This window comes from Triticum dicoccoides, chromosome 5A (assembly GCF_002162155.2).
Source record: "Triticum dicoccoides isolate Atlit2015 ecotype Zavitan chromosome 5A, WEW_v2.0, whole genome shotgun sequence".
Taxonomy (NCBI): domain Eukaryota; kingdom Viridiplantae; phylum Streptophyta; class Magnoliopsida; order Poales; family Poaceae; genus Triticum; species Triticum dicoccoides.
In genome coordinates this window covers 97,743,420-97,758,141 of record NC_041388.1, presented here as the reverse complement: position 1 = coordinate 97,758,141, position 14,722 = coordinate 97,743,420, and the positions used below count along the sequence as shown (strand labels likewise).

The 14,722-nt window shown below is 45.5% G+C and overlaps 1 long non-coding RNA gene across 1 annotated transcript in view; it reads left to right on the top strand.

Annotated features, from left to right (window-relative positions):
• The window catches only part of LOC119297054, a 44,736-nt gene extending 30,240 nt beyond the window's left edge, over positions 1 to 14,496 (top strand). The window contains exon 3 of the long non-coding RNA XR_005145502.1: positions 14,023 to 14,496. This is a non-coding gene — a long non-coding RNA (uncharacterized LOC119297054). The remainder of the gene's footprint in view (positions 1 to 14,022) is intronic.
• Positions 14,497 to 14,722: the final 226 nt, after the last annotated feature.

Below are 14,722 nucleotides of genomic sequence, written 5' to 3'. Positions count from 1 at the left end.
GAAGAAGTACATCCGTGGAGCTTCGAGGGGCCCACGAGGCAAGGGGGCGCGCCCTAGGGGGGGCGCCCCTACCCTCGTGAGCACCTCGTGGCTTTCTTGATGGAGGGTCCAAGTCTTCTGGATCTTATCTGATGAGAGAATCACGTTTTCGATGGTTTCATTCCGTTTGGACTCCGTTTGATATTCCTTTTCTTCGAAACCCTAAAACAGGCAAAAAAAAACAGCAATTCTGGGCTGGGCCTCCGGTTAATAGGTTAGTCCCAAAAATAATATAAAGGTGGATAATAAAGCCCAATAATGTCTAAAACAGTAGACAATATAGCATGGAGCAATCAAAAATTATAGATACGTTGGAGACATATCAAGCATCCCCAAGCTTAATTCCTGCTCATCCTCGAGTAGGTAAATGATAAAAACAGAATTTTTGATGCGGAGTGCTACTTGGCATAATTTCAATGTAAATTTTCTTAATTGTGGTATGAATATTCAGATTCGAAAGATTCAAGACAAAAATTCATATTGGTATAAAAATAATAATACTTCAAGCATACTAACAAAGCAATTATGTCTTCTCAAAATATCATGGCCAAAGAAAGCTATCCCTACAAAATCATATAGTCTGGCTATGCTCTATCTTCACCACACAAAGTATTTAAATCATGCACAACCCCGATGACAAGCCAAGCAATTGTTCCATACTTTTGACATTTTCAAAACTTTTTCGATCTTCATGCAATACATGAGCATGAGCCATGGGTATAACACTATAGGTGGAATAGAATGGTGGTTGTGGAGAAGACAAAAAGGGAGAAGATAGTCTCACATCAACTAGGCGTATTAACGGGCTATGGAGATGCCCATCAATAGGTATCAATGTGAGTGAGTAGGGATTGCCATGCAACAGATGCACTAGAGCTATAAGTATATGAAACCTCAAAAGAAACTAAGTGGGTGCGCATCCAACTCGCTTGCTCACGAAGACCTAGGGCATTTTGAGGAAGCCCATCATTGGAATATACAAGCCAAGTTCTATAATAAAAAAAATTCCCACTAGTATATGAAAGTGACATAATGAGAGACTCTCTATCATGAAGATCATGGTGCTACTTTTAAGCACAAGTGTGGTAAAAGGATAGTAACATTATCCCTTCTCTCTTTTTCTCTCATTTTTTATTTGGGCCTTTCTCTTTTTTTTATGGCCTCTTTTTTTCGTCCGGAGTCTCATCCTGACTTGTGGGGGAATCATAGTCTCCATCATCCTTTCCTCACTGGGACAATGCTTTAATAATGATGATCATCACACTTTATTTACTTACAACTCATGAATTACAACTCGATTCTTAGAACAAAATATGACTCTATATGAATGCCTCTGGCGGTGTACCGGGATATGCAATGAATCAAGAGTGACATGTATGAAAGAATTATGAATGGTGGCTTTGCCACAAATACGATGTCAACTACATGATCATGCTAGCAATATGACAATGATGAAGCGTGTCATAATGAACGGAACGGTGGAAAGTTGCATGGCAATATATCTCGGAATGGCTATGGAAATGCCATGATAGGTAGGTATGGTGGCTGTTTTGAGGAAGGCATTTGGTGGTGAGGGAGTCCTGGATTAGGGGGTCTCCGGACAGCCGGACTGTTAGACTATGAAGGTACAAGATTGAAGACTTCGTCTCGTGTCCGGATGGGACTCTACTTGGCGTGGAAGGCAAGCTAGGCAATACGGATATGTGTATCTCCTCCTTTGTAACCGACCTTGTGTAACCCTAACCTCTCTGGTGTCTTACCGGAGGGTTTTAGTCCGTAGGACAACATACAATCATACCATAGGCTAGCTTCTAGGGTTTAGCCTCTCTGATCTCATGGTAGATCTACTCTTGTACTACCCATATCATCAATATTAATCAAGCATGACGTAGGGTTTTACCTCCATCAAGAGGGCCCGAACCTGGGTAAAGCATCGTGTCCCCTGCCTCCTGTTACCATCCTCCTTAGATGCACAGTTCGGGACCCCCTACCCGAGATCCGCCGGTTTTGACACCGACATTGGTGCTTTCATTGAGAGTTCCTCTGTGCTGTCGCCAGAAGGAAGGATGTCTCGTCTCGTCTTTAAAGATGGTACTTCTGTCGGGGGAGCTTTGGCTGTCGGCCAAACTCTCCGGCTAGGCGGGTTCGTCATGACCGCCTGTTCGGCCGCCGCGCTGATGATGACTTCTCGGGTCATCGAAAACAGCCTCCATGTCAAATCGGCTCTCGCCGAACAGGTGGATCCAATGGAGCTCGCCTCCTTAAACGAGCTCTTGGATCGCATCGCTGCCTTGGGAGTCGCTACGGACTATGATCGGATTGGGCTTAAACCCGACCAAAGGGAGATTAACTCTCCACCGATCACCCATCATATTGAAGTGGTGGAGGAACAACGCGGCGACCTTTCCTCTATCTTGAGGACCAATTATGTCCGGATTCCCGAGCTCTCCGAGCTGGACGCCCGTTCGCGGGAGGACAACATCCAATCCTTGAACCTTGAGTCAGGCAGCGAACCAGGATTATCGGGTAACACCCCGGAACCGGTACTTCCAAAATTGGAAACTCCTCGTCCCCTGGATCCCAGATCGGGTAAGGGTTCGGATTCAATTCCACCCACCCACCCAAACATAAGCGATATTTCCCACGTCAGGCAAGAGCCCCAGGAAACAGTACAACACTACTGGGCCAGATTCCTCCTTGCAATGAACAAGGTTAAGGACTGTCGCGAGGAAGACACAATCTCATTTTTCTGCAGTAATTGCACAGACAAGGGAATCCTTAACGCCATAAATCGCCGTGAGATAACACGCTTCGCCGATTTTGCGTCCATAGTACGAAAGTACTGTGCGATGGAAAGTGCCTGGAAAACCGAAACAAACTTTTGGGATAATCCAGCCCTGAATACAAACCTAGTCCGAAATAAAAGGGTGCATTATCATAATACACCCGGGTCAACTACCAAAAAGCAAAAACCCTCTACAAGGCATGGAACCGTACTAGAGGGATGGCTCAATGGACCCTGCAAAATTCATTGCACAACGGATACAATACCAACGCACAGCCTTAGAGCATGTTGGATACTCCGGCAGGTGGCCAAAAGTGGTGAGGATCTTCTTATCCCAAATAACACAGAGCACCATCCCGTGGATAGCCATACGGTATTAACAGTGTTCGAGACCTTTGCGTCAAATAATAGGCGCAAGCGAACACTCCGCAGCATGGCCGAAATCTGCCACGTAGCAGTAATAAATCCATGAAGTGACACGGCTATTACCTTCAATACCAGTGATGAACCTAAATTCTGAACAGCCCGAGCACCAGCCACACTGGTCCTCAGTCCAATCGTGGACGGCTTTTGACTCACTAAAGTACTCATGGACGGCGACAGCGGACTAAACCTCATCTATGAGGAAACTCTTCAAAAGATGGAAATAGACTGGAACCGCATCGAGCAAAGTAGCACAACCTTTAGAGGAATTATCCCCAGCCAGGAAGCACGATGTGCTGGGAAAATCACACTAGATGTGGTATTCGGCACGCCGGACAATTACAGGTCCGAAGAAATTACATTCCAAGTGGCCCCATTCAGCAGTGGCTATCACGCTCTTTTAGGACGGGAGGCGTTTACGATCTTCCAAGCCGTACCCCATTACGGGTACATGAAGCTTAAAATTCCCGGGCCCAACGGAATCCTCACTCTCGCCAGTGATCCGGATACAACACTCTACGCCGAAAACAAAACAGCCGCATTGGCCCTTGAGGCATTATCCGAAGCCCTCTTGGTCGAGGAATTAACCACGCTACGCTCCACAGTGGACAGGGACGACGTGATACTCGACAAGAGATCCAAGTCCACCTCTTTTAAACCAGCAGATGGAATAGTCAAATTCCAAGTCCACCCAACGGACCCTACAAAAACAGCCTCCATCGGGGCACAGTTAAACCCCGTTGTGGACGCCGCACTATGAGAGTTCCTGCGTGAAAATTGGGACATATTCGCCTGGCATCCCTCAGACATGCCAGGAATCCCACGCAGGCTGGCCGAGCATAGCCTCAATATCCTAAAGGGATTCAAGCCGGTCAAGCAAGCTCTTCGGCATTTCTCGGAACCTAAGAGACAGGCCATGGGAGAAGAACTAGCCAAGTTATTGGAGGCTGGATTCATCAGAGAAATAAAACATCCGGACTGGCTAGCAAACCTGGTGATGGTACCAAAGAAGGACAAATCCTGGCGCCTTTGTGTCGATTTCAAAGACCTCAATAAAGCTTGCCCAAAGGATCCCTTCCCCCTCCCATGCATCGATCAAATCATTGATGCTACTGCAGGACACGAGTCATTGTGTTTCCTCGACGCATACTCCGGTTATCACCAAATCAAGATGACAGAGTCCGACCAAGCCGCAACGGCATTCATCACACCATACGGTCCCTTCTGTTTCAACACAATGCCTTTTGGGCTAAAAAACGCCGGCGCAACATATCAGCGCATGATTCAGACATGTCTGGAGAAACAAATCGGCAAAATAGTAGAGGCATACGTAGATGATGTGGTCGTCAAAACCAAACACGTTGACTCTTTGATAGACGACTTGAGGCTCACATTCGACAACCTCCGAACATATGACATCAAGCTCAATCTGGAAAAATGCGTTTTCGGCGTACCAGCCGGAAAGCTCCTGGGATTCATTGTCTCCAGCAGAGGTATTGAAGCTAATCCGGCCAAAATCCGAGTTTTGTCACAGTTGGCTACCCCAACAGACCTCAAACAAATCCAGAAATTAACCGGATGCGTGGCGGCTCTAAGCCGCTTTATCTCCCGCTTAGGAGAAAAGGCTTTACCCCTTTATCGCCTCCTTCGGCGCACCGAACACTTCGAGTGGACGGACACGGCCACAACCGGATTGGAAGAAATAAAGGCCATTTTGGCAACCAACCCAATCCTGGCCACGCCAAACATCGGCAAACCAATGCTATTGTACATTGCGGCAACTCATCAAGTTGTAAGCGCGGTGCTCGTTGTCGAACGGGAAGATGACGGACACAAATTCCCTCTTCAAAAGCCGGTATACTATGTATCCACTGTCCTCACTCCATGCAAATCACGATACCCGCACTACCAAAAGATAGCATACGCGGTATTCATGGCATCGCGGAAACTGCGACACTACTTTCAAGAGTGTTCGATTACAGTAGCCTCGGAAGTGCCACTTAATGATATTATAAACAACCGCGACGCTACGGGCCGGATTGCCAAATGGGCCATTGAGCTCCTCCCATTCGACATAACATACAAACCTCGAATAGCCATTAAATCGCAAGTATTGGCCGACTTCGTCGCCGAATGGACGTAGGCCGAACTCCCTAAAGAGTACAACACATACTCCAATTGGATCATGCACTTCGACGGTTCTAAAATGCTGGCCGGTCTAGGGGCTGGCGTCGTCCTGACATCCCTAACCGGAGATACCGTTCGATACGTACTGCAAATATTATATACAGACTCCAACAACGCAGCCGAATACGAAGCTCTGTTGCATGGTCTTCGGATGGCTGTCTCCATGGGCATTCAACGCCTGGAGGTGTGTGGGGATTCAAACCTCGCAATATCCCAAATAAACGGAGACTTTGACGCCAAGGATCCAAAAATGGCGGCCTATCGAAACCCCGTCCTAAAGATGTCAGCTCGGTTCGAGGGGCTCGAATTTCACCATGTGGCTCGGGAAAACAATCAGGCGGTGGATATCCTCGCCCGCATCGGTGCAAAACGCGATGCGCCCCCCCCCCCCAACATATTTTTGGAAAGACTGTTCAAGCCATCCATAGTATGGGAAGGGGACACCGGTAACAACAGTCCGGACCAGGCCAAAATACCGATACCGAACTCTCTGACACAATCGGTGGCTCCGCCACCGAAATAACACCTTCAGCCCACGAAATAATGGCCATTATTGCCCCGTGGACAGAACCATTCCTGGCCTACCAAACTAGACAGGAACTCCCGGAGGACCAAAATGAGGCACGCTGCATAGTGCGGCGATCCAAGGCCTACAGGGTCCATGAGGGAGAATGGTACAAGAAAAGCACTACCGGAGTCCTTCAAAGGTGCATCTCCGAAGAGGAAGGGCGGAATCTTTTGGTAGAAATTCACGCCGGACTCGGCGGTCATCACGCCGCAGCCCGGGCTCTTGTAAGCAAGGCCTTCCGTACAAGATTCTATTGGCCAATGGCCCGGACAAATGCACAGGACTTAATTCAACGTTGCGCCGGTTGCCAGCTCTTTGCAAATAAAAGCCACATGCCACCCACCGCCCTCCAAACAATCCCCATCACATGGCCCTTTGCGGTCTGGGGGCTCGACATGGTTGGACCCCTTAAAGGGGGAACCCACAAGAAAAAAATACTTATTGGTCATGGTGGATACATTCACCAAATGGATAGAGGCCAAACCAGTTAAAACAACCAAATCCGGACCGGTGATAGAGTTCATATCCGGGGTTGTACACCGTTATGGCGTCCCCCACAGCATCATCACTGATAATGGCATGAACTTCACAGCCGACGAGGTAAAACTCTGGTGCAGCAAAATGGGCATCAAGCTCGATTATGCCTCAGTCTATCACCCACAAACCAACGGTCAAGTCGAGCGAGCAAACGGTCTTATAATGAGCGGCATTAAACCTAGATTAGTGCATTCCTTAACGGAGTCTAACACACAATGGGTAGAGGAGCTCGACTCCGTACTCTGGGGGCTGCGGACCACGCCTAATCGTAGTACCGGATATACACCTTTCTTTATGGTGTACGGCGCAGAGGCAGTCTTGCCCTGTGACATAATTCATGACTCACCTAGAGTGCGCATGTACGAAGAAAGACAAGCCGAGCTCGATCGGCAGGACAGTCTGGACACCTTGGAGGAGGAGCGCGACGTAGCCAAAGCCCATTCCGCATTCTATCAGCAACAGGCTCGCAGATACCAAAGCAGAGAAGTACGGGCCAAAACTTATAACGTTGGCAAACCAGTTCTACGCCTGTCGGATAAGAAAAAGAACAAGCTCGAGCCCAAATGGGAAGGTCCCTTCATTATTGACCAAGTTCTGACCGGTGGAGCGTACCGACTGCGGGATGCATGAACTAGTCGACTCGAGCCGAACCCATGGAACGCGGCCAGGCTCCGAAGATTCTACGCATAGCGCTGGACTCTATGTTAGTCCCCTCCCTTTGTCCATTTTTCGCATATACGTTATTTGTCTTGTTTTCCTTTCTTTCTTCCTTTTTCTCTAGGCCTTCAAGGGTCACCTTGTGCCTCGCTTGCACATTACAGATGCGCTAGCCGCACTCTTCATACCTGGGGGCTTCTTTCACAGAAGCTTAAATTATTTATCCGGGCTTCAGGCCCAACACACGTGTTATACTTCCACATGTACCTTTTTTCACCATTGTATGCATCGATATGACTTCAGTTTTGGCCAAGCTGGGTTGCCTGGCTCTTTTATTTATGCCCTACGTTCCCGTTAATTCGGCTAGGGCATAAGGGGAGCACCTCTGCGATTGTTACTACCAGGTCAGCCGGATGTGTACCTCAGACTAGGTGAAGCCGAAAGCTAGCGTTCTTAACGGAATATTCGGTCGGTGAACAAAAGATGATTTTTATTTTTCCATATCTGCCCCCAGATGTTTTTCCTGTATTTCCTATCGCAGTCCGGACATGCACTTTAGGGCATGCTTACCCAAGGAAAGGAACCCTTAACGGAACTATTCTCCCTGGAAGATGTTTCTTACTACCCATGTAATATAACATAACTAATTGGGCACTTGTCTGATAAAGCACTAATGACCCCTACGCCTGGTCTCCATGCATACCTCGGTTCTTATATAACTGAGCGGGTATTCGGATACACTCCGGACTATTGGGCCCGGAGGCTGAAGCGAAAAGGTCCGCAGCAACAAATGATCTACAATCTGGCTAGAAGGCATTATAAATGTCATTTTAATTACATAGTCATGCAGACTTACTAAATTCTTCTTCTATACCATCCTACAGGCGGTCTAGCTTACAATCCTGTTGGGAATACTTTGCGGCTAATTCTACTTGCCCATAAACTAAGCTAACGGGGATCTCTTTCCCGTCGGGCTCCACAGGTCCGACCTCGGCCATGTGATTTGGGTCTGCCTTGGTATACCGCGTCTTCACCATAGCCCAGGCTTCTCTGGCACCCTGTCGGCAGGCTGATATCTTCCATAATCGGAAGCGCCGCCGTGCTCCTTTGAGCTTCTCCGCAAGCTCTGCAACGCCCTCTGGTAGGGAGACGGACGGCCACAAGGCCTGGGCAACACCCTGCATCACCTGTCGAACTTGTTCGTGCAGATGTGACAGCTCGGACAAAAGATCACCTGCAGACCCGGGCATTTCCTCCGCGGGACGACCCGTCAGCATACGTACAGACATAACGCTGTTAGTTGGCTTCTCCGCAGAATACCTTTACAAGGATTCATTCAAGAACTTACTGAAAATGCCGCGCCGAAGCCTCTTATTCTCCTTCTCGGAGTCTGCAAGCTGGCCCCGAACGTCTTTTAGTTCCATGTTCAGCTTTATATTGGCGTCTTGGAGATTGTTTTTCTCCCGTCTAACCTCAGTCAGCACGCGTTTGCCAGCCTCTAGCTGCCGCATAACATGCTGGTCCTCCGGATTTTCTCCGGATTCATCTACAAAATCTATTGTTAGATCTGCAGCCACACCGCAGACTATACGGTAACCATCATTCTTTAAAATGTTACCAGCAGGAGGATTTTTCTGTTCCTGCAATGCGGCAACAGCAGCCCGCAGTTGGGTCTTGCATTCCTCCAGCTCCTGGGACAGTCTAGTATTGTTCTCTGTAAGAACCTGCACAATAACGATGATCCTTAAATCAGTTCTGCTAACTGTTTCAAGTCTCAGGGGCTACTGATATATATAAATCGTCAGATTCACTCACCCGTACATCCTTTACATACTGATCCGTGGCTCTGGCTAGACCATCTTGAGCGGCACAAAGGTACGCCTCTCCAGAATTGAAGGCATCAAACGCCTCTAGTGAGAAACAAGCGTCACGGAGTACGGCCCGGCGGCGCCTGTGATTCATGGCGCTTTCCACTTCTGAATTTGTAGCGGATAATCTGTCTGCATCCTCCGTAGGGGGATTATTCGGCGCCTGCCCCATATCGGCTTCTGCCTCCATGTTCGGTCCTGGCGCCCGACTGGTGGAAGCATGATCGACAACATCGCCGGATATATTCCGGCGAGTGTTTTTTCTGTTAAAGAAACACGGGCGTCATTACATTTCGAGAAAGACGACAACAACAGGGCGAGGTTTGTTATACCTTTGCGTCGGCGTCTCCGTCCTGACCGCCTTCCTTTTTGGCCTACCCTACCTCGATGCCTCCTGTTGGCGCGTTGCTGCAGGGCGTCCCGAATGCCTTCCCTGTAAAAAAAGGGGGGCCATGTGAATATGGTGGGCGAAGTGTCCAAAAGGGGATCCTACCTTTTTTAGTTGGGACTTTTCGGTTTCTCTTACATGCGATGCAGGGAGCAGTCCGGGATAGTCGGCCGTAATGGCCACCATGGCATCGTCGCAGCTCAACTGATAGAACTGCCGGTTTATGTAGGATTTTATGACTAACCATGTGAATGACCAATTCCTGTCATCTCTCTAAATAGATATAAGTGAAGCAAGAGAGTTTAATTCTTTCTACAAAAGATATGTCCACTCTCTAACAAATATAAGTGAAGCAAAAGAGCATTCTACAAATGGCGGTTTTCTATGTAAAGAGAAACAGGCAACCCAAGCTTCAAATGATATAAGTGAAGCACATGAAGCATTCTATAAATCCATACTCAAAAGATATAAGTGAAGTGCATAGAGCATTCTACAAGTCAACCAAGGACTATCCCATACCAGCATGGTGCATAAAAGAAAAATGAAAACTAAATGCAAAAGACGCTCCAAGATTGCACATATCGCATGAACGAAACGAATCCGCAAACATACAGATACTTGTTGAAGAAAGAGGGGATGCCTTCCGGGGCATCCCCAAGCTTAGATGCTTGAGTCTCCTTGAATATTTACTTGGGGTTCCACAGGCATACCCAAGCTTGAGCTCTTGCCTCTCTTCCTTCTTCTCACATCAAGACCTTCTCGATCATCGAACACTTCATCCACACAAAACTTCAACAGAAAACTCGATAAGATCCGTTAGTATAATAAAGCAAATCACTACTCTAAGTACTGTTGCAAAACAATTCATATTTTGTTTTTGCATTGTAGCTACTGTAGTATGACTTTCCCATGGCTTAATCCACTGATATAATTCGATAGTTTCATCAAAACAAGCAAACTATGCATCAAAAACAGAATCTATCAAAAACAAAACAGTCTGTAGCAATCTGAACATTCACCATACTTATGATACTATAAAAATTCTACCAAAATTACAAAAAATAAATAATTTGTATATAAAGACAGTGCAAAAAGAATCAGAACCATTTGACGTTCCAGTAAAAAATGTAAAATCACGCACTACAGCCAAAGTTTCTGTCCTGCACCGTACAAATCAACAAGCATCGTAAACATCCTAAAGGCAAACCTTGGCACATTATTTTTATAATACAACGGAATTGTACAAGGGGATAATTATTTTTGTTGAAAAGTTTCTGTAATGAAGATTCACAAAGTTTCCGTGAGCATGAACAAAGTTCAAGGCTAGCTCCCACTTCAACAATGCTCGTCTTTCTCACTTCCGCTTTCCTTTTTGAAAAAGTTTTGGGTTCCCCTCTTTATTTTTGTTGTTTTTAAACTATATAAAAGCACTCAACAGAAGTAAATGACTCTCTAAAACTTCTGGGTTGTCTCCCTGGCAGCGCTTTCTTTAAAGCAATTAAGCTAGGCATATAGTGCTCAAGTAATGAACCCACCCGGATCCCAAGGCATATCAAAGCCAATTTTAATTAACAATGATTTGTAATTTAGTAGTGAGCACAAAGTAACATATATCATGCAATAACGAGGTCTAACTCTCTTCCTATGCATCGGCATGTCATAAAAGAACAATTCATGCACACATAGTAAAGGCCAATGCATAGTATAAACAATTTCTTGCAATTTTATCGTATTGGAAACATAGAGAGGTGGAGATATAGTTCCTCTCTCATAATAATTGCAAGTAGGAGCAGCAAGCACATGCATATTATATCTATCAAAATCATCATGTGTAGTAGTAAAAGGCAACCCATCAATATAATCCTTAATAAGCACAAACATCTCTGATATAGTGTAGTTTGGAGAATTCAAAAAGATAATAGGACTATCATGTGTGGGTACAATAGCAACAATTTCATGTTTAACATAAGGAACTATAGCAAGTTCATCTCCATAAGCATAATTCATATTGGCATCTTGGCCACAATCATAGCAAGCATCATCAAAATGGGATATTTCAAAAGAATCAATGGGATCATAGCAATTATCACAGCATTCATCCCTCGGTAAGCATGAAGGGAAATTAAACAATGTATGAGTTGAAAAGTTACTCTCATTAGAAGGTGGGCACGGGTGATCAATCCGCTCTTCCTCCTTTTGTTCTTCGCTCTCCTCCTCATCTTTTTCATCCAATGAGCTCACAGTTTATCAATTTCTTCTTCCATAGATTCCTGCAAAATATTAGTCTCTTCTGGGACAGCGGATAGTTTCTCAATAAACGCATCAATATCGGAATTGTATTCATAATTCTCATAACAATATTTAAGGATAGCTAAATTTTCAGGTCTGTAGACAGCATCATAAAGATTTTCATATTCTTTAAACATAGATTCAATTTCATAAGCACCCATAAAAGCAACAAATTCTTCTAGTTGTTCCACATCATAGTAGTCATATATACCTCTAGCATAAGAAGCCAAAGTTTCATTATCATTAAATTCACATGAAAAGGGAAGGTGTGGAGCCTTCATCCTAGAGCAACAAGTATAATCATATCTCAAGCATAGTTGCCTAGCATACCAATACAACATATAAATTTGATCCCATAATAGTTTCCTTTTTTGAGTCAAGCAATAATCCCTAAAGTATTCACGTTGACCCAACGTGTCTCCCATTACCAGATTGAATGAGGTTTTCTCTGGATTATCAAAGTAGTACATAATATCTGTCACATAACGAGCATCGAGGGTTTTAGGAGGTTCCTCATCTCCATGAGCAGCAAGTACACCTAATTTTTTTGGTATTTCGTGTTCCATATCCATAACTAAAGATAAAGAACAACTAAGAACAACAAATAAAAATTATTTAGTGATAAAGCAAACAAGCACACACGAGAATATTCACCCCACGCTATTGCTCCCTGGCAACGGCGCTAGAAAAAGGTCTTGATAACCCACAAGTATAGGGGATCGCAAGAGTTTTCAATAAGTAAGAGTGTCGAACCCAACGAGGAGCTAAAGGCAGAACAAATATTCCCTCAAGTTCTATCGACCATCGATACAACTCTACGCACGCTTGACGTTCGCTTTACCTAGAACAAGTATGAAACTAGAAGTACTTTGTAGGTATTGTTGGATAGGTTTGCAAGGTAATAAAGAGCATGTAAATAAAAAGTAGGGGCTGTTTAGATAAGGACACAACTAAGTTAATTTTAGTAAAGAGCTTTTTGTTACGAGAAAGTTATTTGTCCTTAAGCAATCGATAACTAGACCGGTGATCATTATTGCAATTTTATATGAGGGAGAGGCATAAGCTAACATACTTTCTCTACTTGGATTATTTAGAAACATTATAACCGCACAACTTTCCAGCCCTCCCAGAGCATTAGCATCCGTAGCCGTCCGATCAATACTCGAGGCGTTTTTTGGCCTTTCGATTGTCCCCCAGTCCCACATTCGCTACCTTCGATTGCTAAGAACGAGCGCTCACCTTTGTTGGGCCGCTGCTCTGCTGACATTGTTGGGCCTCTGGTGCTAAACTGGGCCTAATGACATGTAGCAGTTCGATAGCTATCGGATCCTCAAAAAAATAGCTTGATGGCTACCTGAGTCTGTTTCACGGTAGAGAGCCCATTACCCGGTTGCTGTGCAAGACCAGAACGACTCACCGGGCGATGTCGTCGCCGGTGGCTAGGTTACGTGCAGGCGAAGAGGGGAGGCAATGTGGTCGCACAACGCCACAACCTGAGCGATATCGTACAGCTCGGGCCTCCCGGATCGCACGATGATCCAGAGAAAGGCGAAGGGACCATGCGTTCGGTGAAGCAGACATGGGGATGAAATTTAGTCGCGCGATTGAAGCAAGCAATCAATCGTCAGTTTCTGGAAGCATTCATTATGTCTGAATTGTGCCACTCGCCGGCAGCCATTACTAGAGGTGTGCGTTTCTGTTTTTCCAATCTGCATACAAGCGCCTGTATATACTTCGTCACCGGAACCCTTCTTCCTCCTGTAGAAGAAGCTAAGCAGGCATAGTTCTCAGTCGTGTTGCCCATCGCTGGCGTCTCCCTCCTGCTTGCGTCCTCCTGACCCAGCCGACTGTCACTCTCCTCCGCCTGCTCGATCCCGATGGCAGTCGGGGCAACGAGATCTATGCGGCGGCGATGATTAGGGAAGTAGAAGGGGCAAGAACTGGACCACCATCCTCGCCCTGCGCCTGTGGCCAAGCACCACGGAAACCGCGAGTCAGGAACAACAAGGTGCCACGGTTGTGTCTGCTACCTTTTTTTCACTGTGGTCTCTACTCTGTTGCCCAATACCTTGGTCACAACCACTCGGTACACCCTTTAATTTCCTAGCTTAATTATTTAATATCAGTTCGAGGTTGAGGCGTCGACGACGAGGAATGAGTGGACATGTTCTCTAACCTTCTCATGCAATATCTAGCAATTGCCACTTTAAACTTTGCCATGTAGTCTGTAGAGTACCTTTTCCATCACGACGCATTTTTTGAGTACTCTCTCAAATTACAGTTCCCTTGGTGCAACTTCGGCCATACACTCCATCCACTAGAGGTCTCCATGATTGATGCTCCCTGATATCTCTCTACCTGCATGCCCTGGTGCAGAGTATGCAATGTTTTGGAATCCGCATATGAAATTGGTTGAACTATTGATTTGATTTGACTATCCATGCATATATAGGACTATAGTTGAGTAATTAGTCTCCAACTATTCCATGTTCCAGTCGACCTAATACTGATTTTTGTGTTGCTGTTTGTAATCTTGAATTTTGATTCAAGATTGTAAGAATACAACTTATGGAAGATTATGTGTCTTTTGTAATTTCTCACCACTATGAGGCTCCCTTAGGTTAGAGATAATATTAAATAATAACATTGCTCCATAATGTGAGGTAACTCAAAGAATAAGTATTTTTCATGTATGTTTTGGAAAGTGCTGCGTCATTTCTTTAGCATCATGACATACATGAAAAATACTTTTAGAGCTCATCTGCAGGTTCACTACATGTACCAGATCTCCACTTGGAAATATAGTTGGTGTGTTTCTGGTTTGGAAAACGGATGCTATCTTTCTTTATGCTTTTACGGTTGAGACGTTGTAATTTGAATTGTTCAGACTATATTAAATGGATGCGATCAGATTCCATATTTGGGCTAGAGATAGATTTCTGGGCATGAACGAATGCTTATCTTCCTGGAAGAAAAAATTG